The following is a 25,819-nucleotide window of genomic DNA, read 5'->3' as shown; positions in this document are numbered from 1 at the left end:
CTAACGTTATCCTTGGAGGTAATATAAGGTATTTTGGTTTGTAGATATTTAGATTTTAATTGATTTGCTAATATCTTGCCTGCTTTGTTGCCCATATGATAAAATTTTTGTTTAGTTTTTAACACCTGTTTGGAGTATTGTTGAGCTTGGATCTCATGAATTTTGTGTTGTATTTTGGCGATTTGTTTTGCCAGTGATTTGGAGGGGGATTGTTTGTTGGACTGTTCTAGTGTTGCTAATTCTTGTCGTAGTGCTATGTCTTTGGTTTGGAAGCTCCTTTTATGAAAAGAGCCCATTTTAATAAATTCGCCTCTAATCACCGCTTTGTGGGCTAGCCATTGGGTTTCAGTAGTAGTATCATCGGTAGCATTGAAGGTGAAATATTGGGATAGTGTAGAGGCTATCTTATGCTGGTTTGTTGGGTCATCTAAGAGGGACTCGTTCAACCTCCATTTCCCTCGACCCTTTGTAGGATACGGTACTGTTAACGTAACTATAATTGGAGCATGATCCGACCATGTTCTTTGGCCTATTGATTGGTCTATGAGGTGAGGGAGGGTTGACTTATCGATGAGGCACATATCAATTTGCGAATATGTTAGATGCACCTGCGAGAAATAGGTGAAATCGTGTGATGAGGGAAAAAGGCTTCTCCAAGTGTCATATATGTCTTGGGAGTGTAAGAGGTTGGAGAAAAGTTTAGCAGTTTGAGTATTCTGTTTATTGGGCAATTTATTGCCTGTACGTTTTGTGTCAATAGTTGGGTCAAGGGTGCAGTTGCAATCACCGCATATAATAACATGACCTTGTTTCATACGTGTGATCCTTCTAATTGTTTTATTAAAGCGGAATCGCCTCCAATACGACTTGTCCTGTTTAGGGATTTTTTCTGGACTTACTGAAAGGAGAGGTAAGAAGGTAAAAGAAAAGAAAAAAGAAACATAAAACCGAACATATTTACACACCTCTTCCTGAATAGGAAGATATACAAAAGTCATCCTTGGAAGGGATGGAAGAACGTCTCCAAGGGTGATTAAGGGAGGCTATGAACTCCTCCCGACCTGAAATGGTACAATATTGGTAACACATGTGAAAATGAGGAGTGAAGAGACCATAAATGAGATATATAAGCATTAACAATTGTCGCGTCATATTGGGCTTGCACCCATTCAGTGACCCACGGAGGTTTGGTGATGATGTATGATACATAATACCAAAGCATACAGCATGTGGTTACGCAAATAATGCCCATTTTTAGATGAGGCATAAATAAAGCTAAAATTCCAGTGGTCAACTTATACTTTCACAGGAGTCATACTGTCATTTTTCCGTTAGCTATACCAGTAGTATTAGTCTCCCCGTGGGACAGCAAAAACATAAATTTTTATCAGCTGCGGCCTTTGCCCTCGAGGCCAAGTGAGTTTCGGAGCCAATAGAAGGGAATCGGTTTATCGACGGGCACGTCAGCACATGTAAACGATGCCCAGCGTGTTTCTAGTTGAAGCCAACTATATAAAAATCACCACTGGGTATATTGTCCCTCATAAATTGATAGACAGATAGTAAAGAGTCATCCTTAAAATCGTGTCACAAAAGAAAAATAACGCAAAAATTGGCAATTGTTTAAATGGCTCCCCTAGGCATGTAGTGTATAACGCTATGCTTATATCGTGCTATGCATTGCACCTTATGTAAACTACTATAGCATCACATAACATGAGCCGTTAGGATATTAAACAATAAACATTAAATCTGAAACGCATCTAAGCACATTTGGACTAACGTACGCTGACCTAGGCCTGGGCGGGCATTTGGTAGGGCTACCTGACAAGCCATTTGCAAATATAAATCGTAGCGTAGTATACAGCTTTGTATCATGCTGTTATAGAATCGTACGTTCTGAAGTCAAGATATGACAAGTGATGTAGCAGGATCTATTAACCAGTGTCAATAGCGGACAGTTAGAGTAGAATACCTACCAGGTCTAGTACTAAATTAACCATAAGCGCTTAAAAGACCCCTGTGGATACTAGATACAAGGAGATGGCATGCTGACATAAAGGCCAGTGGAGCTATGACTAAGCAAAACTCGGGGAAGGGGACAACATAATAGAGTAACAAGTGATCTTCTAAAGAAGTTAACACCGAATGAGGTACCTGTAACAGAAAGGTAGGCACGACATGTGTATCTGAAAAACCTGTAATAAAGTTCATGACTTCTTGGGTGATGCTTTAGCCATATGCCATTCTGCCTGAATTCGTCCCGGAGAGGTGTTGCCAGCTACACTTTGAAGGGGGTGAGTGGGATTCCATAATCCCCATGTTGTAAGTGCTTTCATCCTGTCCGCCGGATCATTGATAACGTGGTGTTTCCCCTGTCTCCAAATTAACAATTTAGTGGGATAACCCCACCTGTATACCACATTGTGGTTGCGCAGCGTTTTCGTTATTGTGATAAATTCTTTGCGTCTCGCCATTGTCGCGGCCGATAGATCAGCGAATAAGGCGATACTTTGGTGAGGTTCAGGAGGCGTCTGCATTTTCCTCGCCGCCGACAGGAGCGCGTCCTTGTGAGCATAGTAATGAAACTTTACTATAACATCCTTGGGGACTTCACTGGAGAGGCGCGCAGGCCTCGGAAGCCTGTGCATCCGATCAAATGCCCACGCTAAGTCCGGTAGATCTGGGACAAGTGATTTGCAGATGGATAAAATATGGGCAGGGAGAGCATCGTGGGATATGTCATCAGGTATGCCTCTGAATCTCACGTTCTGCCTCCTCGACCTGTCCTCGACGTCCGCCAGTTTGATTTTCAACATTTCGTTTTCTTCAGATAATTTTTGCAGCTTATCCACTACCTCGTTATGTGCCACGCAGAGTTCCTCTGTTTTATTTTCGAGGTGATCCGTTCTGTCCCCTATATCCGATATTTATCTTCTGAGATCGCTGTTTATACGTTGAAAGTCCGCTGTTAATGTCGCACGAAGTTCCTGCAACATTTTGTGTAGGCAACGCTCAGTCACCGGAGAGTTGGTGTAAGCAGTCGAGTTCGCTTCATGGTCAGATAGGCCATCCGATGCTACAGAGGCTTCGTCGCCATCTTGTATTTCTCGGCGGCGTTCCGTCCTCTTCAGTTTAGCCGATTCCGAGATTTTTTATTGTTTAGAAGGTGGCATTTTGTTTACCACCATCAACGTGCACCAGCCGGTGGGTCAATTCTCTCAATTCGTGTCAAATAAGTTGCTTTCAGTCGCGTTCAGGTCGGGCTGGATGCGGAGCTCCTAAGCCATGCGACCGCTCTCACCGGAAGCTAGACACGCCCCCAGGTAGATCACTTCTGATAGTAAAGAACAGGCAATACTCGCCCAAGATAAAACTTCCTTTCCAGCTGCAGGGTAACAGATACAGAGGGGCATAGCCAATAGATACTGCAGCACAACTGTGGGGTGATTTCTACAATTATTATTCTATGGAGCCCACACTGCTTTTGTTGCTAAAAAAATTATCCTTCTGACTCATAATCTGTAAAATTATATCTGAAACAGTGCTACTTTTAGTTTGGAAATTCCTATTAAGTTATCTCCCAACACTATTTGTACCCATAATCCTCCTTGGCACGCTACATTAATCGGGGTCAATCTCCTTGGTTTACCATAATATCATCCTACCTCAGGCTATAAAAAACTAAACCCATTCTTTATTTCTCAAGAAATGTATGACTTCTTCTATGGGTACCAAATAAAAGGAGTGGTTGCAGTATGTGGAACAAATCCACATACCCAACATGACTGATCTACTCCTGAAGCATTATATAAAATTCTGCATACATCGATATATGAATTATCTGTCTTTTGCCCATGGTGCTCTAATCACCTCCCTTTTGTGTCTGACAATAGAGTTGACAACTGCTGCTCTAAACTGATACACATACTACAGAAAAGCACAATCCCATAAACAATATAGCAAGACACACAAAAACAGTTAGAAACATAGAAACATAGAATGTGACGGCAGATAAGAACCATTCGGCACATCTAGTCTGCCCAGTTTTCTAAATACTTTCATTAGTCCCTGGCATTATCTTATAGTTAGGATAGCCTTATGCCTATCCCACGCATGCTTAAACTCCTTTACTGTGTTAACCTCTACCACTTCAGCTGGAAGGCTATTCCATGCATCCACTACCCTCTCAGTAAAGTAATACTTCCTGATATTATTTTTAAACCTTTGTCCCTCTAATTTAAGACTATGTCCTCTTGTTGTGGTAGTTTTTCTTCTTTTAAATATAGTCTCCTCCTTTATTGTGTTGATTCCCTTTATCTATTTAAATGTTTCTATCATATCCCCCCTGTCTCGTCTTTCCACCAAGCTATACATGTTAAGATCCTTTAACCTTTCCTGGTAAGTTTTATCCTGCAATCCATGAACCAGTTTAGTAGCCCTTCTTTGAACTCTCTCTAAGGTATCAATATCCTTCTGAAGATATGGTCTCCAGTACTGTGTACAGTACTCCAAGTGAGGTCTCACCAGTGTTCTGTACAATGGCATGAGCACTTCCCTCTTTCTACTGCTAATACCTCTCCCTATACAACCAAGCATTCTGCTAGCATTTCCTGCTGCTCTATTACATTGTCTGCCTACCTTTAAGTCCTCAGAAATAATCACCCCTAAATCCCTTTCCTCAGATGTTGAGGTTAGGACTCTATCAAATATTCTGTACTCTGCCCTTGGGTTTTTACGTCCAAGATGCATTATCTTGCACTTATCCACATTAAATGTCAGTTGCCACAACTCTGACCATTTTTCTAGTTTACCTAAATCATTTGCCATTTGGCTTATCCCTCCTGGAACATCAACCCTGTTACAGATCTTAGTATCATCCGCAAAAAGACACACCTTACCATCAAGACCTTCTGCAATATCACTAATAAAAATATTAAAGAGAATGGGTCCAAGTACAGATCCCTGAGGTACCCCACTGGTGACAAGCCCAAGCTTCGAATATACTCCATTGACTACAACCCTCTGTTGCCTGTCACTCAGCCACTGCCTTACCCATTCAACACTGCCTTACCCATTCATTCCTACAGATTGAAATAATTCAGCACAAAAATTGTTTTTCTTCTTGATTCTGGATAAAGTGGATGCATGGTTTCACAAGTGACCTCTTGGCACTTCTCAGCTTTCCCATGTAGGTTAGTCAGCTGGGATTAAAGAAATTTTTACCTGCGCTCTCTCCTGAATCCCTATGCATATTTAAACAAACGGAGATTATTTAGTTACTCCAATGGCCATTGGAAGGAATGCCTGCCTGCCAATGTCAAAGCAGGTCCTACACTGACCTTTCACCTTGAGCTTCTGGCAAAGATATCTCTAATGAAACAGAGAGGGGTTACTTTTTCAATGCCGGAAAATCTAATCCCGTCTCCTAGGATTAATAGAGTTCACATGTTTCCGGATTCGGAATTTAAAGTTACGCTCTTTTACATGGGGTGGTCCATTAAGAAGGACGGACACCTTTGTTCCGACAGCTTCTAACTCCTCCTCCTGAGGTTATGTGTGGGGAGGGATGAACCTCCTAACCCCCATGGCGCATGCGCATATACCCGGTGTAGGATAATAAGGGAAAAGGCTCTGGCCAGGGCATATGTGTTTCTGCACATAGCTGGCTGATCTTATTTTTTAAAAACCATAGGCTCTTTCTACTTTTCCTGCACTATGGGGTTGATATGGACAATGTAGATTGTACACAATACCTAAATCCTGTACTATATCAGCGGTGAAGTGCGTTACTCTGTCTGAGAAGATGTGCTGAAGTATACTGTGCTGAAGATGTGCTGAAGTATACTGATAGGCTACTGTTCTTGCATTGGCAAATTGGCATGGGTGCAAATCTACCCAGCGGGAATATGTACATACTATAACAAGTACATAATTATAATGCAACGATCTTGGCATTTCTATAAAGGCATACTGCAAACTTCTGAAGGGTTCCATGGGACAAGGAGTCTTCCCATGCCCTTGTATTTGTACTCGTTTATCCAAATTGTGCTGTTGACAAATAACACATTGTTCACAAATTGAAAATGCAAAATAAAAATTGTCAAAAAATAATACATTGTTCACAATATTCTTAAACAAGGGGCCGATTACCTGGGGCCCAAACATCTGCTTGTATAGCTTTAATCACTGTTCACATGACTCAGACCATGTGCTAGTCTGATATTATAGGGAGCCAAATTGGGTGGTAAAGCTGTTAAGTGTTGACAAATTTGGTGGCCAGAAAAAACATTTTCTTCCATCCTTCACTTTTATTCCCAATATTGTTGTTTTTCAGCAATTTAGGAATACAATTTTTGTAAATCAATAAAAAAGGTTAGTGAGGTGGGGTCTGCTTTGACAGCGTCTTGAAAAACGTTTGTGAAGGGCAAGCTTGCCACTTCTTTTGCTGATTTATCAGCGAATTCATTATCTTTTCATTTTGTATTGGTATGATCTGCAATTTTAATTATAGCTATTGCACTAGGCAGCATGAGAGCATCTAACAATAACTTAGATCAATGAAATATCTGGCCTCTGGGGGAAAAGAGGATATGTTAGTAGCAGGTTTAGAAACAACAGGAAAAACTGGCTGAACAACCTTATTGACAGCTCTCAGAACTAATCTGTGCAATCTATTATTATGGGGGTTCAGAACATGGCTTTACAACAGACAAAATTGGAATATTACACAATAAATCTTGTATAACTTGGACAATACTCTGCAAAGCAGGTCTGCTAACTTTAATCCTGGGTAAGCTGACACATGATTTGAATTTTATCTTAACAGGGAATTCTTTCCAAATCAACTGCTGTTTTCAGCTAGATGGGTATTTTTAAACCTCTACACAGTTAACTCTTAATAGGAAACACATGAGGTTGGCGGTAGCATTGTAACATGGCTGAGTAATACAAAAGCAAATAAAAACATATGAAAGTAAGTGCTAAGTTCAAACTCCCATCACTCAATACATATAATAAAACCAAAGTAAAAAAAGCTACTTGCGTACTATCCCAAATCCTTATATATAATATATATATATATTCACTTTTCTGTTTTAAGTCAGAGACAGTAGGAACAGGGATGTCATTATTAGGTAGTCAATCTTAAACATTACTGCCCTGTCTGTACAGTGGGGGTACCCACTGCGCTCTCTGTGGACCTGTTACATCACTTCCTCGTCTTTCACCAACATTTATGTTTTCTTGGGCATTTGCTATTCCTAGCTATATGACCAGGGTTATGACAATTATAACATGTCAAATTTACTTCAGGTTGCTGCACCAACTTATCAGTATTTTCTCTTCCTGCCACAGGCTTTGAAGCAGAAACCACTTCTCTCATTGCAGCTCTATAATCCTTAACTTCAACAACGCTCTGACTTTTTCTATCTTTTTCAAAATGCTTTGCAGCGGAGACAACACACCTTAAACTTTTCTCTTCCCAACCAATCACCACTCTTTTTACTCCATTCTCTATATCCGGTAACAATCCTTCCACAAATGCAGCAACTATCTATCAGGTTCTGCATTTCTCTCTGGGTCATTTACACCACTATACGCTTTTATCAACTTCGTAATTTTATCAGAAAATTCCTCAACACTTTAATTTTTTTAATTAATATTGAAAATTCCTCAATCACTTTAATTTTCTCTGTGTAGCATTGGTAATCTTAGTCCACTCAGTGTTTTGAGGAAATCCTTCAACAAAAGCTTTAATAATATTATCATTCAATGTATTACATGCAGCAACATTGCGCTGTTGATACAAATTCAACATCAGTATCCCAATTCACATTATTTACTAATTTTGGAAATGCTGCTTTAACCCCTTAAGGACACATGACATGTGTGACATGTCATGTTTCCCTTTTATTCAAGAAGTTTGGTCCTTAAGGGGTTAAAACTAGTCAGCTATGCACTGGTAAAATAGTCTGCCACTATTTATCGTAATCTCGCTTATCAAGGTCATAAGCAGCCATCAATCCTTTTAACCCCTTAAGGACGATGGGCGTGCTATGCCGTCCTTGGGGACCCGGCTCTAAATGCCGTTCTATTCACTTACCCGGTCACCAGCGATCCCATGCCAGCGATAGCGGTGGGGGAACTCACCAGGCATCCCAAGGGGTCCCCCTGCTCCCGTTCCAGCCCTCCAGTCTTTTTTAGCAGCCACTTAGTCACAAATACAAAAATTGGCGTTTAAATTAGTTTTTTGCACTTTTCACACACAAACAAATATTAACACTAAGTTTGGCCAGTGTTTGTGACCTAGTGACTACTAAAAAAGACTGGCCATACCCCATTTGCAATACCGTGGGTTGTCTACTATTGCAAATGGTATGCCGTCATGTGGTAATTCCTGGGCTACCATACGGTCTCAAAGGCAACGTAACAAATCTGGCGAATTTCAATGTGAACAAACTGAAAAATGTAACATGCTATATTTGTCCCTGTAATATCCCAAAACACCATAAAACCTGTACATAGGGGGCACTGTTTTACATGTGAGACATCACTGAATACAAATATGTGTATTTTATTGCAGTAAAAGCAAACAGTATTATGACATTTACAGTTAAAATGTCACATAGAACTAAAACATTTTTTTTTAAATTCTTATTTTCTCCCATTGTTTTATATTTTATTCATAATAAATTATGTTTCATACCTAGATATTTGATGTTAAATGAAAACCCTGTTTCCCCTGAATAAAATGATATATAATAAGTGTGGGTGCACATAATATGAAAGAGGTGAATTACGCCTGAACAGACATATAGCGCAAATTACAGGTTTTGTTTACATTTTGTTTTGATCACAACATGTACATTTAACTCAGTCCTTAACCCCTTAACGCTGTTACGGTGTTCTATGCCATCCCCATTTAAATGTGCTTTAAAGCCATTGTGGATGCATAGAACACGTAACGGCTTTCAGCCCCTGGAGCCTCCAACTACTTACCTCCACCATGATCCTCTTCAGGAGGACTGCCTGACAGCCCAGGCAGCCCTCCCCGCCAAATCAGGCCCAGGGGGCCATGTGATCGCTCTCAAAAACTACTTAGAGCAAAGGAGCACAAACGTCCATACTTAACCTTTTATGCACACAAGGTCACACAGAGGGCACAAATGGTTTATATAAGAATAAGATGGCTGCTGGGACTTTCTCAACATTCACAATAGCCCAGGACACTTCAAGTTACACATTTTTGGCAGTGTTTTCTTGCAAGCCCTGGCTTTCTGAACATTGCAGCAGGAACGCTCATCATTGCACACATGCAGGGCTTCCAAGAGATGGAGATGGCCTGTTGCCTGGCTGTCAGATATGTAACATGGAGTCCCATTCCCCCTCTTTAATATAAGAGTAAGCAGGAGTCTGCACTGTGCCACCAGACCACCAGCGAGTGTAAGAAGTGGGGATAGGGGGATAAACAAAACAAATAATAATACTGCCCATAGAAGCCCCTATTCTACTCCAGTAATGGATACACACAATACATGCACCACACACACTGCATCCATTACACAAACACACTGATTCCACTTCACACTGCATCCACAAGACCCTTCATAATACACACACTTTTCATATAATGCACACATAATATCCACTAAACACTAACACACACTGCAACCACTACACAGACACACTGCATCCATTACACAAACTGTACCAACTAAACACACCACATCTACTTTACACACACTGAATTCCCTGTACACATACACACACACAGCATTCCACTTTATACACAAACACTGCATCCACTACACACAATATCCCCTTCACACACTGCATCAACTACATACACTGTATCCACTACACAAAAACTGCATCCTTGTGTCTACTGCATACACTCCACCCATTGCACACATGTACACACACACTGTATCTACTACACACACTAAATCCACTGCACACACACTCTATCCAATTTACTCACACACTCTCAGCATCCACCACACACACATACACACTGCATCCAATATACACATAGACAGACACATTGAATCCACTATGCACATACTCACATATAGCTTTGAGCTGTGTAAGGGGCACCCAAAATGTCTGAAAGAATGACTGATTACATTTAAACCTTGCTTAAAGTAAGTTATACTTTTCAACCAAACTAATTGTCACTTTTCAGCATAAATATAAATTACAGCCCTTGAACTTAATTTTCTATTGATTTTGCAGTAATTATACCTGCAAACTGTATTTTTTTTTTTTTATTACCTTTTTATGTTACAAGAATAGATAAGTAATTCAGGCTAACTCTGGTAAATTACTGCACATCTTTTGAAAAGCATTGCCTATTTTTAGAACAATTACTATAACTGCTTAACATGTTGGCAGAAAAACAATGTTCCGAAAAACCTTTACTACATGTTAAAAATCATGCAGAAAAGATGATTGATACTCCACAATATATAATTATACTGTTAATACTTATATTATTAGAATGCAATGTATGAAAAACAAACAGGAAAACATTTAAAACCAGCAATTTCATTATTATATTGCCACAGCAATTTAAAATCCTCAGATATAAATATTAGACTTGGGGATTCCAAATCGTAATTCATTCTTATTCGGATGATCTGTCAAATTCATAAATGTTTAAAATCATTAATATATTATTGTACTATAAATGCATATATTATTACACATGTAATTTATGAAAAACAAACAAAAAAAAATGTTGGCACTATTAAAGTACAGCTATTTTGTTATAATATTGCCAGAGCGGTTTAAAAAAGAATGAGATATGATCATTGTTAGACGTGGAGATTCTGACCAACAATTCAAATTTGAGTCAACCAGGTGATCAGTCAAATTCCATATTCAGTCACAAGTCTAATAAATATTATCCATTCTATTTTATTTATTTGCATTGAAACCAAAAATGTGGCAAAAAATACAAGGGGATACATTATTTTGCTCCTCCCAGATATATTTAATGAGGCCCTGTTGAAAACCAGTCCTATATCATATTCTAGTTTTGGAGATTTGTTTTGGTTTGCACTGCAATTCTTCTGAATTTGGGCAGAGTGGGTAGGCATTTCCTGAATGTTGTAAATCAGTGATTATTTATTGTATTGTAGTTTGTTAGACATGCAGTTGTATCTCCATCATTGCTGGATTGGAGTTATTTTTGATCACTCTTAAATACTGGGCCTTACTTAGCAAATCCTTTAAAGTTTGAGGTGATATACTGGTTATGTTTGGCACCAGTGATCTTTAACCCCTTAAGAACGTTAGGCGTACTATGCCTTCCTTAAAGGGGTGGGCCTAAACGCCGGAGGATTTCATAGTGCGCCCAGCCGTCGCCCAGCCGTCACCCCGCCGTGCTGCGGTTCGGGACTTACCTTGACCAACGATCCACAGTGAGCCCAGCTCTGGCTACCTCCAGAGCCACATGATGACGATGATCAAATAGTTGCAATAGGAGTCTATGGAGCTGCCTGCAGGGGGACTGCCTGAGCTGTCAGGCAGTCCCCCAGACTCCTATTAAAAGTGCAAAAGTTTAATCAAACAATATAAATAAATATATTAAATAAAAAACATTTTATAATATATTATACATACATATTACATATATATTATTTAATTGTTACTGTACATTTATATATATAAATACTAAGAAAAACCCTTGCACTCAGGCTATACAAATGTATACTTGCCGGTTGCTCAGCCTGGGACTTTGATATCCAGATAATAGTAGGAATGGCAGCACTCACGGTCTTCAAGAAAATTCTTCCTTATTTGCAAGATTTAAAACATGGGATCAACATTTCAGTCCCTGTATAGGACTTTCATCAGGATCATCATGGTGGGGAAAATAATTGTGATTGGAAACTCCTTCCCTCTGAAGTCTGTGGATAGTTAATACAATGTTAAACAAAGATCTGCACACCAGTCAATCCATAAGACTTGCTTTTCCCACAGAAATCACAAATCTCCAGTGATGTTACTACCGCAAAGGATTCTGGGTGGGCATATAGAAATTAGTTTAACAAAAAATCGAATTTTTGGCTCATTCTATTTTAAACATGGATACCTTTTGAGGCTGTGTTTGCTGTATACAACAGCTTTGAAACACAAATTGGGTTTTCCGTGGGGAAAGCAAGTCTTATGGCAGGTGGAAGGGGTTTTCAATCACAATTTTTTCCCCACCTTAATCTTTTTGGTGGGACCTATTAGGCAGACTTTGTGCTCTACATAGAGCTTCTGTACAACACTTCTCTTTACCCCTTGTAACAAATGGCAAAAAAACTGTTTATCTAGGGAAATACATCATGTAAAACAATAAATCAAACCAGTACTAATAGGCATATGTTCAGGTGTGACAGTGACAGCAAAGGAATGTGCCGCAAGCATTGCAACAGGTGCTGTCCCCCAGGGTGGAATCTGTTAAGTGAGCTTTAGGATACATATTTAGCACCTCCCTTCTTTTAACCCAATCATGCTAGACACAGCTGTCCACAGGATTAAATCAACCATCCGTAAAGTCAATACAAAGAGTTTTGGTCACATGCTCCCACGGAAGATCCTCATGTATATATTTTGACAAAAGGACTGAACCCCTGAGGTTAGTCTTGTGCCCAGTCAAGGCTTAGATAGGATCAACCATATGGGGCTATAGTGAAGCTGCCCTGTCAGCATCTTTCTCAAACCCCCATATAGGGTGGAAATAATACATACACCACACATTCCAAAGCAGGCACAAACTGGAAAAGTAGAGACGCCTAACCCCCATGGTGGGTTGTCTCATTCTATGACCAGTGCTTCATTGAAGGAATAGGTATATATGTATACACCACAGAAAGTAAAATGATCTTCATAAGAATACGGACAGAGAGTACTCTTCATTCAAGCCATATGGTTGAACCGGATTGAGAGTCCTGATCCAGTAAAGTTCCTGTTGGAGCAGAAGTTTGCTCTGATCACCATATGATCATCATATGGTCAATGGCCATAAATTTTAAAGAATGCAGAGTGTGCCCCATGTCCAGGAAATGTTTTGCCACCAGTTGCTCTGACTTGTTGTCCTTGTATGCCACACGGATACTTGATCTATGATTCCTGATTCTCTCACAGAGTAGAAGATCTTTTTTCCCTATATAGGCTAGTTCGCATAGGCATGTCAATTTATAGACTACACAATCTGTGGTACAGGTTAGGCGGTGTTTGATAGTGTATTGTTTCCCAGAATGTGGATGTGTGAAAACTTTGCCTGGCAGTATGTGTCCGCAAGTCACGCACCCCAAGCATTGGTAGCATCCATAGGTGGTCATTCCCCTCTTGGGTTGGTAGCAATGGACAGGATCTGTTTGAACCAGAAGATCTCTCAGGTTCTTGTTTCTTTTGAAACACATCATTGGTGGATTCCTGAATTCCACCGGTAGGGATGAATCATTAGCAAGGACTCTCCAATTATTGTTGATAATCTTCTTAAATTCAGATGATGCTGTCTTATATGTCGTAGGAAAGACCGTCCGTGTGGTTTGTAACTCACCACTATCTCCTTCAGTGTCACCCTGGCACCTCTGTAAGGCCCTTAACAGTGTGGTCTCCTTGTATCCTCTTTGTTTGAATTTGTCCCACATTCTAGCAATTTGTATCTATGCATTTTCACGATTGGGGTTGTCCCTAAATACACATAGGAACTGGTAATAAGGAAGAGACTCTCTTAAGTCAGTGGGAAGGAAACTTGTCACATGTAATAGTGTGTTCTGATCCATACATTTCGAAAAGAGGGTATGGGTTAGTCTTTGTTCCTCCTGGTAAACACTAACATCTAAAACATCCACTTGTTCCAAGCTCATGGTCATAGTAAGTTCAATATTGTCAGTAGCTTTATTAATGGATTGGACCATTAGTTCCACCTTTGAAAAAAAGTTTTACCTTTGATCAGCATAAAAATGTCATCAATATAGCGTGTGTATGTCAAAATACACTCTCTGTAGAGTCCCAAGATGTGGGTACTTCCAAATTGGTACATGTAACCGTTGGCATACATGGGTGCTATGGCTGCACCCATAAAAGTGCCCAAGATACGCGGAGAAGGCGTTTGATCGGGTCAACTGGTCATACCTTATGGAGATGCTGAGATGGCAGGGATGCGGTGAAAGGCTCCTCTCATGGATATCCGCACTATATATGGATCCTCGGGCAACTGTGAGAATCAATGGGGCCACAACGACAGACTTCACGATCCGTAATGGAACCAGACAGGGATGCCCCCTCTCACCACTGTTGTTCGCACTATACCTGGAACCCCTTTTACAAGCTATCAGGCAAAGCCCAGACATCAAGGGCTATGAGTGGGAAGGAGTGCACCATAAGGTGGCAGCTTACGCCGACGACCTCCTCTTTTTTGTCCGCAACCCCCGAACAACATTACCTTGCCTCCTCACAGAACTTGACAGATTCGGACAACTATCTGGATTTAAACTCAACATTCCTAAATGTGAGGCACTAAACATCACACTCCCCACAGAGGAGGCCCGCTCTCTGGAATCGCAATTCGCGTTCCGCTGGTGCTCTAACAAAATGAAGTACCTAGGCGTGTGGGTGACTACGGACCCGGAGGATATATACGACTGCAACTTTATACCCCTCCTCAAGAACGTCCTGATGGACCTCTCCAACTGGTCCTACCCACATATTACATGGCACGGCAGAGTGGCCGTACTTAAAATGAATGTCCTGCCAAGGATCCTCTATCTCCTGCAAACAACACCCGTTGCCATTCCGGAGTCTTTCTTCTCGGCCCTGAAATCGGGAGTGCTTAAATATGTCTGGCGAGGCGGACGCCCCCGACTTCGGCATGAAATCCTGTGCCGACCTAGGACACAGGGCGGTCTAGCGCTCCCTGATTTTAAAAAATATTACCAGGCCGCGGTAATGCAACGTGTTTTAGACTGGCATGTAACCTCGGCACCCAAACAATGGGTGACCCTGGATAGGGGACTCATAGGCCCATCACTGGAGGCCCAGGTATGGGGGAATCCCGGAAGACGCATCACCCCGACTCGCACTGAGGGACTGGTCTCTCAGACCCTGATTGGCGAACGCTGAGGAAGCAAGAACACATCTCCCCAACGCCTAGCCCAATGCTACCGATCACACACAATGTAGAGGTAGGAGGTGGGCTCCCAGCGGGAGCATGGCCCATCGAGAGTGAACGTGCATATATACCCATACATTCGATCCTCGCTGATGGGAAGCTTGGGGATCTCCCATCGCTGCTTGGAGACAGGCCCTGGACCCTCCTCTCCCAATTTCGTTACATGCAACTGAAACACTTCATTGCCTCCATCCCACACAATGCACGGATGCGTAGGGACCTCACATGGTTCGAAAGACTCTGTGACCAAGGACTAGATCTGGCCCACACAATCTCGATGCTCTATCAAAACCTACTGGTGGGAGGCAAACCCGCACCGTTGGCATTTAAGCGGCAATGGGAAGGACAAATGGGGAAGGAACTTACCACCCAACAATGGGAATCCGCGCTACTTTGGCAACATAAGAGCTCAATGAGCTCTTATTACCAGGAAATGAATTACAAGCTGATATCCCTGTGGTACCGGACACCGGCACTACTTCACCGAATCTTCCCATCAATCCCACCAGTGTGCTGGAGATGCCAGGAAGAACGCGGCACGGTACTACATATCTGGTGGGAATGCAAACTCATTGCCCCATATTGGATCATGATCAGGACCGAGGTGACGCTCATCCTGAGGGACATACCCACTTGGACTGCGGAATTGGCCTTGCTACACGCCTCTACACAGCCCATTCCAGTGTATAAAAAGTCATTACTGCGACACTTGCTCAACGCAGCTAAGGCCAACATTCCAGCACATTGGAAAACAGATACGGTGCCAACTAAACAGGAATGGATTCACCGGGTCGAAGATATTCAAGGGGCGGAGGAGGCACACGCCACCATTACTGGCCGAAGAACCAGACACACCGACATGTGGATGCCCTGGTTTTACTATATTGCTCAGTACCGACAAGATGGAGGCAATCAGGGACACACGGCACAGGCACCTATGCCCCCCTCCCCCTAATCCCCTTTCCTTTCCCCTCCTTCTTCTGATCGCAGGGCCTCGAGGGGTCTGGGATCGATACTGGACAGACTGGACTTAAGCAGATAGGTGGAGCTCCGTGACAACTGACAGGATAGAAACCACTGACTAGAAACCTACGAGTTAGGACTTGTCATTGGACGGCAGACACTGGGGGTGGACATCGCCCTCAGGGACACTTACTGTACTGGACATTCCACAATCTGAATACGCTCTGATTCAACTCACCAACATTTTTTGACACATGGAATGACAGAAACCCTACACACACACACGCAACTGAACACACCGCCCGTGACAGGAGTGATCAGAGGCCCTTAGAACCATTCGGTGACTCAGCGCTGATGAGGTAGAGGTGATCGGTAAGCATGTCTTGGGCTCCGCCTTGGATGGGTATCGCATGGGAGGGGTCAGCACTTGCATTGGGACTTAGTTTTCTACCTTTAGTCTGGGTATTTGGCTACTTATGGTGGGGGTGCCGGGTTATGGAGATGTTGTAAGATAGGTCTCCCACATACCTTACCTAACGGGAGGTACCTCAACATCACTGAACCGATTATAACTCTCCCCGGTTGTGCCCCGGATTACATCTGGACCCTAACACCAACGCCCCCCACATATGTGGAAGATTTGCTGATGTCATTGCCCATACGCTATCTTCCGACCTTGGCTGACCCGACCCCGCATAGCCTTTAACTCAAGACTTACTGGTCTCCCTACCCTGAAACTATATTACGCCCCGAACTAGCCTCGAATATCTAAAGCAATAACTACCTATGTGACATAGCCATCCCCTGTCCACCATATGCAAGCGCCTACTGTAATCCATGTCTAGCCAGAATTATGTCAGGCCGTGAACAAATACTTATACACACATAAATGTTACATGAAGGCGCTCTATACTGACTCCTGCTCTCTGTTTCCACATATGAAGGGAAGTAATCACGGAATTTGTCAACCTAGGTCAACACTTTGTTCACCTGACTTTGTGATGTTTAACTGTACTAAAATTGTTTTGCTCAGACTGTTCTGACACTAGAATATTTTATGCTGGCTTTATCTTGTTTTGGAAATATAACGTTTTTACTTGGCCTGCGAGCCACTTATGTTGATTATCTCATCTCAATAAACAGATTTACAAAAAAAAAAAAAAAAAAGTGCCCAAGATTTGACAGTACCACTTAGACTCAAATCTAAAATAATTCTGGGATAATACAATGTCCAGAAGTTCTAGTGTGTACTCCACTGGAGGACCCTGATAGTCAGGCGAACTGGAAAGTAACAGACAGTTAAGGGTTCCACCCCATGTAATACAATAAAAAAGCTAAAATATAAAAGAAAAAATAAATAAATACTCTAAGTCTTATTCCAGATGTGCAAATTGTCAAAAAAAATGTCTCTCATTCAGGAGGTAGATTCAACGGTGGTTCCTAGGTTATTTATATTTGAGGGTTCTTGTTGTCTTTAGTCTCTGTATGTGGGTGAGAAAGAGACAGAATAACCTGATAGTGCAGTAAGTCAGGGCTAAGTGGGCCTGTTACTAATAATACTAGTATTGCACTCACATTTGATAGAGCTACAACCAGCTCTAGTGTGGATCACCTTTAGTGGTATGATCCCCACTTATGGGATATGGTGGTAGTAGGTCTCGACTGTGCTCAGTGCTCAGTAAGACAATTATAATAGTGTTGAATATAAAAATTGTACTTACAAACGTAGAGCAGGCTCACTGCTCTGTGGTGACAGCATCGGTGGTATAATCCCCACCTAGGATTTGCTTGGGAGTAGTAACAGATGAAGTTAAAAATTTGGGATAAGAATAATTATAATAAGTAATAAGATATGTTATTATTTAAAAAGCCAGGAAAAATAAAAGGGTATTGGTACAATAAAATGTTGTAAAACCATAAAGTGCTTTATTATATCAGATAAAAAATAATTTCCATAACGCGTTTCATCATCACATACTTTTTCAAATGGATTAGAGCATGCATCCTGGCTAATAGGCTTTAAATAAGGTTAAGATCATTTAAAAATGGCCCCAAAATTTTGTGCACCAATCATAATTTAGAATTATAAAAATTACATAAAATTAATAAATGAACCATTGGCACTTTAAAGTATAGGTATAAGAAGTGTTGGGTGATAATTGAAATCAAAAACAAGGGTTTTAAAGTGTTTAATATGTGTGGGGAAGGTGGTCATGTGATTTGCGGCACTTTGCCGCATGGGAAATGTAGTTCCCGGCATTTTTTAGGGGCTTGGATGGCTGTTCACTGGTGTGGGCGTGTGCGGCCCCACGAACTAGTGGGCGGTGCGCACTTGGTGAGGGGCGGTCTGTAATTCGCTGCATCTTGCCGCTTTGGAGATAGAGTGAAAACATAGTAGGGAGTGGGCGGTGCATTTTAGGCGAGGGGCGGTTCTTAATTTGTGGCATTTTGCCGCTTGAAAAATAGAATAGAAGGGGATATTAAACATAAATAGAGTGGATGTAAATGCATCAGCTATATTGGGGGGGTGTGCAACCGCCAATCTAGTGGGCGGTCTGTGCACATTGGGGGTGGCTTAATCGGCCATGATTATGATCTGAGAAAGTGCTGTGTTATAGGTCAGGGGATTCTTGGCAGCCATCTTTGTTAAGAGCCAAGGGAATAGGACAAAGATAGTTAAATACATTATTGCGAAATTAAAAAAGACCTTAATGGGACATACATAAAAAACATCTTAAACTTATAATACTGTAAAAATAATTATATGACAATAAAAGAATGTTACAATGCACAGTAAAGAGTCATTGAATAAGATGGTTAAACACAGAGGTAATAAAGAATCTTTAAAAATGGATTAATAACCATATAATAACCTTTAAAAGAAACTGCTGTTTACAGTATAAAATGTCATTTATAAAAATAGGTATAAATAAAAACGGTCCCAAAAATCTATTGCCATGAACTAAAAGGAGTGTTGTTTGAAAAAAGCATATCACTTGGAGACCATTTTTCATACCATAAGTAAATTCCATAAGTAGTGTAACCATTTTTCATTCTTTACTGGAAAGTAATGCTCGCATTGCCTGTATTTCATCATGATGTGGAATCACAGTGTACAGGCTTTTAACATCGCTGGTTACTAGGACCAACAGTTCTGGTGATATCGTGAGTGTAGATTAATACTGAAAAGAGGATAGCGCCGAAACGTTGGGGGCTCTTAGTTTTTTGACGTTTTCACCCTCTTGTTTCTGGATAGGGTCTATTTTTTGTATTTCATACTTGACTTTTTTTTACAAGTATCATAATATTGTCCTATTATATTGGTGCTTACACCATTTAGTTTGTACTATTTAGATCAGAATTTTTCTGACCGCTTCCTTTTTGTTTCCAGTCATTGTTTGCATATTTGCTATATATGTTTGATAATATTGATACTGCAATATGACTATATGATACATGTTACATGTGTATTTTTGTATAATAAAGCATTTTTTTCTAGTTGGTTGTGCTCCTCTTTTGATAATTATACTATTGTATTGTAGCCTTTTGGAAATGGGTCTTTAGGAGTGAGCACCCTTATTTGTATTAATTCCCTTTATCCATTGTATATGGCTGTTAAACGGGTGTGCTCACCTTTCTTTTGTTAATATAAACGTGAGTGTATATAACATCCTCAAGAACGATGGAGTATCCTTGATACATGTACTAAGGTTTCCAATAGTGTCTTTGAATAAGAAGTCTAGCCATTTAGCCACTGGTTCTAAAACACTGCCGATAGCTGAAACTATCGGCCGACCAGGGGGTTTCGTACTATCTTTATGCACCTTCGGAAGTGTGTATATAATTGGTGTTCTAGGTGCACTCTGGTATAATTCCATAGTGATAAAGCAGTTCTCTAGTCCCCTCTGTAGAGAGCTTGTTATCTGCTGTTGAACTAAGCTAGTAGGGTCTTCTGAGAGAGGCAGATAGGTGTTTGTGTCAGATAGTTGGTGTAGAATTTCCATCTGGTAGATGGAAATACACTTATAATGAAATAATATATATGTATAATATATTATAAATGCTTTTAATATTTTATAATATATCATACATATATATGAAATAAAGTGTGTGTGTGTATATATATATATATATATATATATATATATATTATTATTATTATTATTATTTTATTATTTATATAGCGCCAACAAATTCCGTAGCGCTGTACAATGGGTGGACTAACAGACACATAATTGAGATCAGACCACTGGACGTACAGGAACAGAGGGGGTTGAGGGCCCTGCTCAATGAGCTTACATGCTAGAGGGAGTGGGGTATAGTGACACAAACGGGTTAAAGTAGGGGAATTAAATAGTTTGTTAGAGAAGGGTTTATTGAGTGCTTGGTAGGTCATTTTTGACAGTTGCAGGAAAGGAGTCATGGGGTGGGGGATGAGAAGCCTGCTGACAGTTTAATTGATACGCTTTAACGAAGAAGTGAGTTTTCAAAGATTTTTTGAAGGAGTGGAGGCTGGGTGAAAGTCTGATTGAGGAGGGAAGGGAGTTCCACAGAATAGGTGCAGCCCTAGAGAAGTCTTGAAGGCGAGCGTCAGAGGTGGGGATCCGGGCAGAGGATAGGCGTAGGTCTTGGGATGAGCGCAGGGGTCTCGACGGGACATACTTGTGTATGAGGGAGGATAGGTATGTTGGAGCAGCATTATGTAGGGATTTGTAAGCAAGTGACAGAATTTTGAATTGGGCCCTATATCTAACTGGAAGCCAATGCAGGGACTGACAGAGCGTGGAGGCGTGGGAGGTGCGACCGGACAGGAAAATAAGCCTCGCAGCCGCGTTCATTACAGATTGCAGCGGTGCAAGCTGGGAACATGTAAGACCGGTCAGAAGGGGATTGCAGTAGTCGAGGCGAGAGAGAACAACAGCATGAACCAATATCTTAGCCACGACCGGCGTTTGATATGGGCCGATGCGCGCTATGTTCTTGAGTTGGAAGCGACAGGATTTGACTATCGATTGTACATGGGGAGTAAAAGAGAGGTCAGAATCGAAAAGAACCCCTAGGCAGCGAGCCTGCGAGGTAGAGGTGATAGTAGCGCCGTTGACTTGGATGGAGACAACAGGAGTAGCAGCACTTGAGGGAGGAAAAACTAGAAGTTCTGTTTTGGACAGGTTGAGTTTAAGAAAGTGAGCAGCCATCCAGTTGGAAATAGCAGAGAGGCAGTCAGAAACACGAGTCAAGGTGGGCGGAGAGAGATCAGGGGAGGACAGGTAGATTTGCGTGTCATCTGCATATAAATGATATTGGAAACCAAAGGAGCTGATGAGTTTACCAAGGGAGGCAGTATAGATGGAGAACAATAGGGGGCCGAGGACAGATCCTTGGGGGACGCCGACAGAGAGGGGTTGGTGAGAAGAGGCAGAACCAGAGAAAGAAACACTGAAAGAGCGCTGGGAGAGGTAGGAGGAGCACCAGGAGAGAGCAGTATCCCGTAGACCAAAGTTATGAAGAATGTGAAGAAGCTGTTGATGATCAACAGTGTCAAATGCGGCAGAAAGATCAAGGAGGATTAGGATAGAGTATTGGTCGTGAGATTTAGCAGCAATTAAGTCGTTGGATACTTTGGTCACAGCAGTTTCGACAGAGTGACCAGCGCGGAATCCAGACTTTAGTGGGTCAAGCAGAGAGTTGGATTCGAGAAAGTCTGTCAATCTGGCATACACAACTCTCTCGAGGATCTTGGAGGCAAATGGGAGTAGCGAGATAGGGCGGTATTTGGATGGGGAGTTGGGATCAAGGTTGGGCTTTTTCAGAATCGGGGTTACGGTTGCATGTTTGAAGGGTGAGGGAAATGTGCCAGAGGAAAGGGAGAGATTGAAAATGCTAGCGAGAGGAAGAGCAAGAAAGGGAGACAGAGTGCGGATGAGATGCGAGGGAATAGGATCGAGAGAGCAGGTGGTGGGGCGGGAGGACAGGAGCAGTGCAGAAACCTCTTGTGCTGTAGCAGGTGCAAATGTGCATAGGATGGCAGGGGGAGTGGGGTTGGGTGATATAATGATAGGGGAAGGAGAGAGATTAGAGATCTCTTTCCTGATTGTAGAGATCTTCTCAGTGAAATGAGATGCAAAGTTTGTGGCGGACAAGGTGGTGGAAGGAGGGGTAGTCACAGGGCGAAGAAGAGCATCAAAAGTGTGAAACAGGTGTTTGGGTTGATGGGACAGTGTGCTTATGAGGGTTTTGAAGTAGTTTACTTTTGCAGAGGAAAGAGCCATGCTGTAGGAGCGCAGCATAAATTTATAGTGGACAAAGTCAGATGCAGAGTGAGACTTTCTCCAGCAGCGTTCAGCAGTTCTGGAACATTTTTGGAGGTAACGGGTCAGCTTAATATATATATATATATTAAACCAGGGGGCTGCACTCACCTCCTGAACATGCATAAACGGGGTGCTGCTGGGGGTCAAGTTATACAATACACAAGATCCAGTGCACTCACTTACCCACTAAACAGCAACTTCAATGCTGACATATTTTATTAGTTTTTTTTGCCTAGATTCCGTGTTTTAAAAAAAAAACTAATAAAATCTGTCAGCATTGAAGTTGCTGTTTAGTTGATAAGTGAGTGCGCTGGATGCGCTGGATCGTGCGTAAAATACACACATATATATATATATATATATATATATATATATATATATATATATATATATGTATATGTATATGTATATATATGTATATGTATATATATATATATATATATATATATATACACACACACACTTGTTATATATAATACATATATATTTAACTAGCAATTTTACATAGTCAGCCCCGCTCCAAACATGCACCTTGAGGAGAACACAACACGCTACCTGCAGAGATGCTTCCGTTCTGCTGAACACTGCTGGAGGAAGTCACGCACCCAGTCTGACTTGCTCCACTACAAATTCATGTTGCGTTCATACAGCACAGCCCTTGCCCTTTCAAAAAAGTCATACTTTTCCTCTCTAATTAGCTCATGCTCCCGCAATCCCAGGTGTCTTTTAATACCTCTTACTCCCTTATTTTGCCCTGCTGTGGCCACCCCCCAAACTTTACAGCCGATAGCTTTGTATGCTACTTTACCAACAAGATTGAACAGCTAAGGAAATAATTCTCCCCACCATGCCCCTCTCTTTCTCAACCACACCTAGGTCATGCCTTTTCTACCCTTCAGACTTTCTCCCAAGCTACTGGGCAAGAGGTGACTGCGTGTCTCCTTTCCTCTCGACCCACCACTTGCCTGCTTAATCTTGTCCTGCCTCAAATTATCAGATCTCTCTCCTCTTGCATTGTGTCTTTCTTAACACACATCTTCAACTGCTATCTCTCTCTTCTGGTGTTGTCCCTGCTGCCCTTAAACATGCTACAGTAGTACACATCTTAAAAAAAATAAACATCTCTTGACCCATCCTCCCCTTCTAACTATCGTCCCATATCCCTATTCCCTTTTTCCTCAAAGCTTCTGGAAAGACTTGTCTTTACCTGTCTGACTTGCTTCCTCAATTCCAACTCTCTCCTTGACCATCTTCAGTCTGGCTTCCACCCCTCCACTCTACTGAGACTGCTCTTATTAAAGTCACTAACAACCTAATCTCAGCTAAATCCAAAGGGCATTACTCTATACTAATTCTTCTTGACCTCTCTGCTGCCTTTGACACTGTTAACCATGTTCTCCTTCTCCAAACTCTTCAATCACTTAGTCTATGTGACACTGTCCTCTCTGGGCTTTCCTCCTATCTCTCCCAATGCTCATTCAGTGTTTCCTTCTACTGCCTCTCTTGGCAAACTCATTACCTCATTTGGATTCCAGTACTCCTCCCAGGACCTCTCCCCTGCCGCCCTGCAATGTGTCACTGCTTGCCTTTCTTCCATCTCTGATTGGATGTCCTCCCACTTTTTGAAACTCAAGCTCTCTAAAACTGAACTCCTTGTCTTTCCTCCTGCTAATACTGATCCCTCTCTTTTGCTCTCCCTTCAAGTGAGTAGTACCCACATCAGTCCATCCTTGGAAGTGCGCTGTCTTGGTGTTCTACTTAATTCTGGCCTCACATTTGAGCCTCACATCCAGTCTGTTACCAAATCCTGTAGATTTCACCTTAAAAACGTAGCCCGCATCCACCCCTTTCTTATACAAGATGCTACTAAGGAGCTTGTCCATGCTCTAGTAATCTCTTGCATGGATTATTGTAACTCTCTTCTAATAGGTCTTCCCACAAGTTGTATTGCCCCACTACAGTATGTAATGAATGCTGCAGCTAGACTGATTTTCCTCTCCTGTTGCTCCTCTCACACCTCTCCCCTCTGTCAGTCGTTACATTGGCTTCCTGTATCCTATAGGAGTCAATTCAAGGTACTAATTCACACCTATAAAGAACTGACCATTTCTTGCCCCTACTATATTTTTTCACTGATCTGCAAGTATGCCCCTTCTCGGTCTTCTCGTGTCTGCTGCTCGCACCCGTACAGCCAACTCACGCTTTCAGGACTTCTCATGGGTGGCTCCTTTCCTTTGTAATAGTCTGCCTATGACTATCAAGCTCTCCTCTAGTCTCCAATCATTTAAAAAGTGCCTCAAAACCCATCTCTTTAGGAAAGCTTATTGCCTCCCAGGGTAACCTCTACCTCACTTACCTGTCCTTTGCTCTCTCCTAAAGTGCAGCACTCTATTCTCTCCTCCAGCTCTGCTTCACTCCACCTTGTTTGATTGCTACCTCCTGTTCTGTTGGGTTTTATGCTTCACCTCCAATAGACTGTAAGTTCGTTTGAGCAGGGCCCTCTTCAACCTATTGTTCCTGTAAGTTTTTGTAATTGTCCTATTTATTATTAAATCTCCCCCTTTGATAATATTGTAAAGCGCTACGGAATATGCTGGCACTATATAATTACCAGAAATAATAATAATTATTATTATTTGATATTATTAATTATAATTTGAGGGACCTGTCTGACAATCCAGGCAGACAGTCCAGAGAATTTAATTGGTAAGCCCTATATTTAACCATGCAACTTTCCAAAACACCATAAAACCTTTACATGGTGGGTAGTGTCACTTGGGAGACTTTAATGGATACAAATATTAGTGTTTCAAAACAGTAAAACTTATCATGATGATGATATCACTAGTAAAAGTGCAGTTTTTGTGTAAAAAATGCAAAAAAAAAAAACAAACACTAACTTTGGCAAGCATTTGTGACTAAGTGACTACAACAAAGGACTAGACATAATCCATATTGAATACCCTGGGGTTTCTACTTTTTTAAATGGTGTGCTATGAAGGGGTTACTTCACATTCATGGGCTGCCATATCGTCTCAAAGGCAACATAGCCAATCTGGCATATTTCAATTTGCAAAAACAGAAATTGGCAAATCTTATATTTGATACTATAACTTTCCAAAACACCATACCTGTACATGAAGGGTACTGTTGTACTCATGAGACATTACACTAGACACATATGAGTAATGTATTATACTGTTAATAATATTGGTGAAAGGGCAGTTGATTGGTTAAAATACCCCATTTTGAATACCTTGGGTTGTCTACTTTTACAAGTGTTATGCCATGATGGAGTTAATTTTCATCCCTGGGCTGCCATACGGTCTAAAAGGCCACATAGGCCCAACATACCAATCTGGCAAATTTCAAT

The sequence above is a fragment of the Pelobates fuscus genome, chromosome 3 (genome assembly GCF_036172605.1).
Source record: "Pelobates fuscus isolate aPelFus1 chromosome 3, aPelFus1.pri, whole genome shotgun sequence".
In the NCBI taxonomy this organism is placed as follows: Eukaryota; Metazoa; Chordata; class Amphibia; order Anura; family Pelobatidae; genus Pelobates; species Pelobates fuscus.
The sequence above is the reverse complement of the archived record's forward strand: the minus strand, read 5'-3'. Positions refer to the sequence as shown.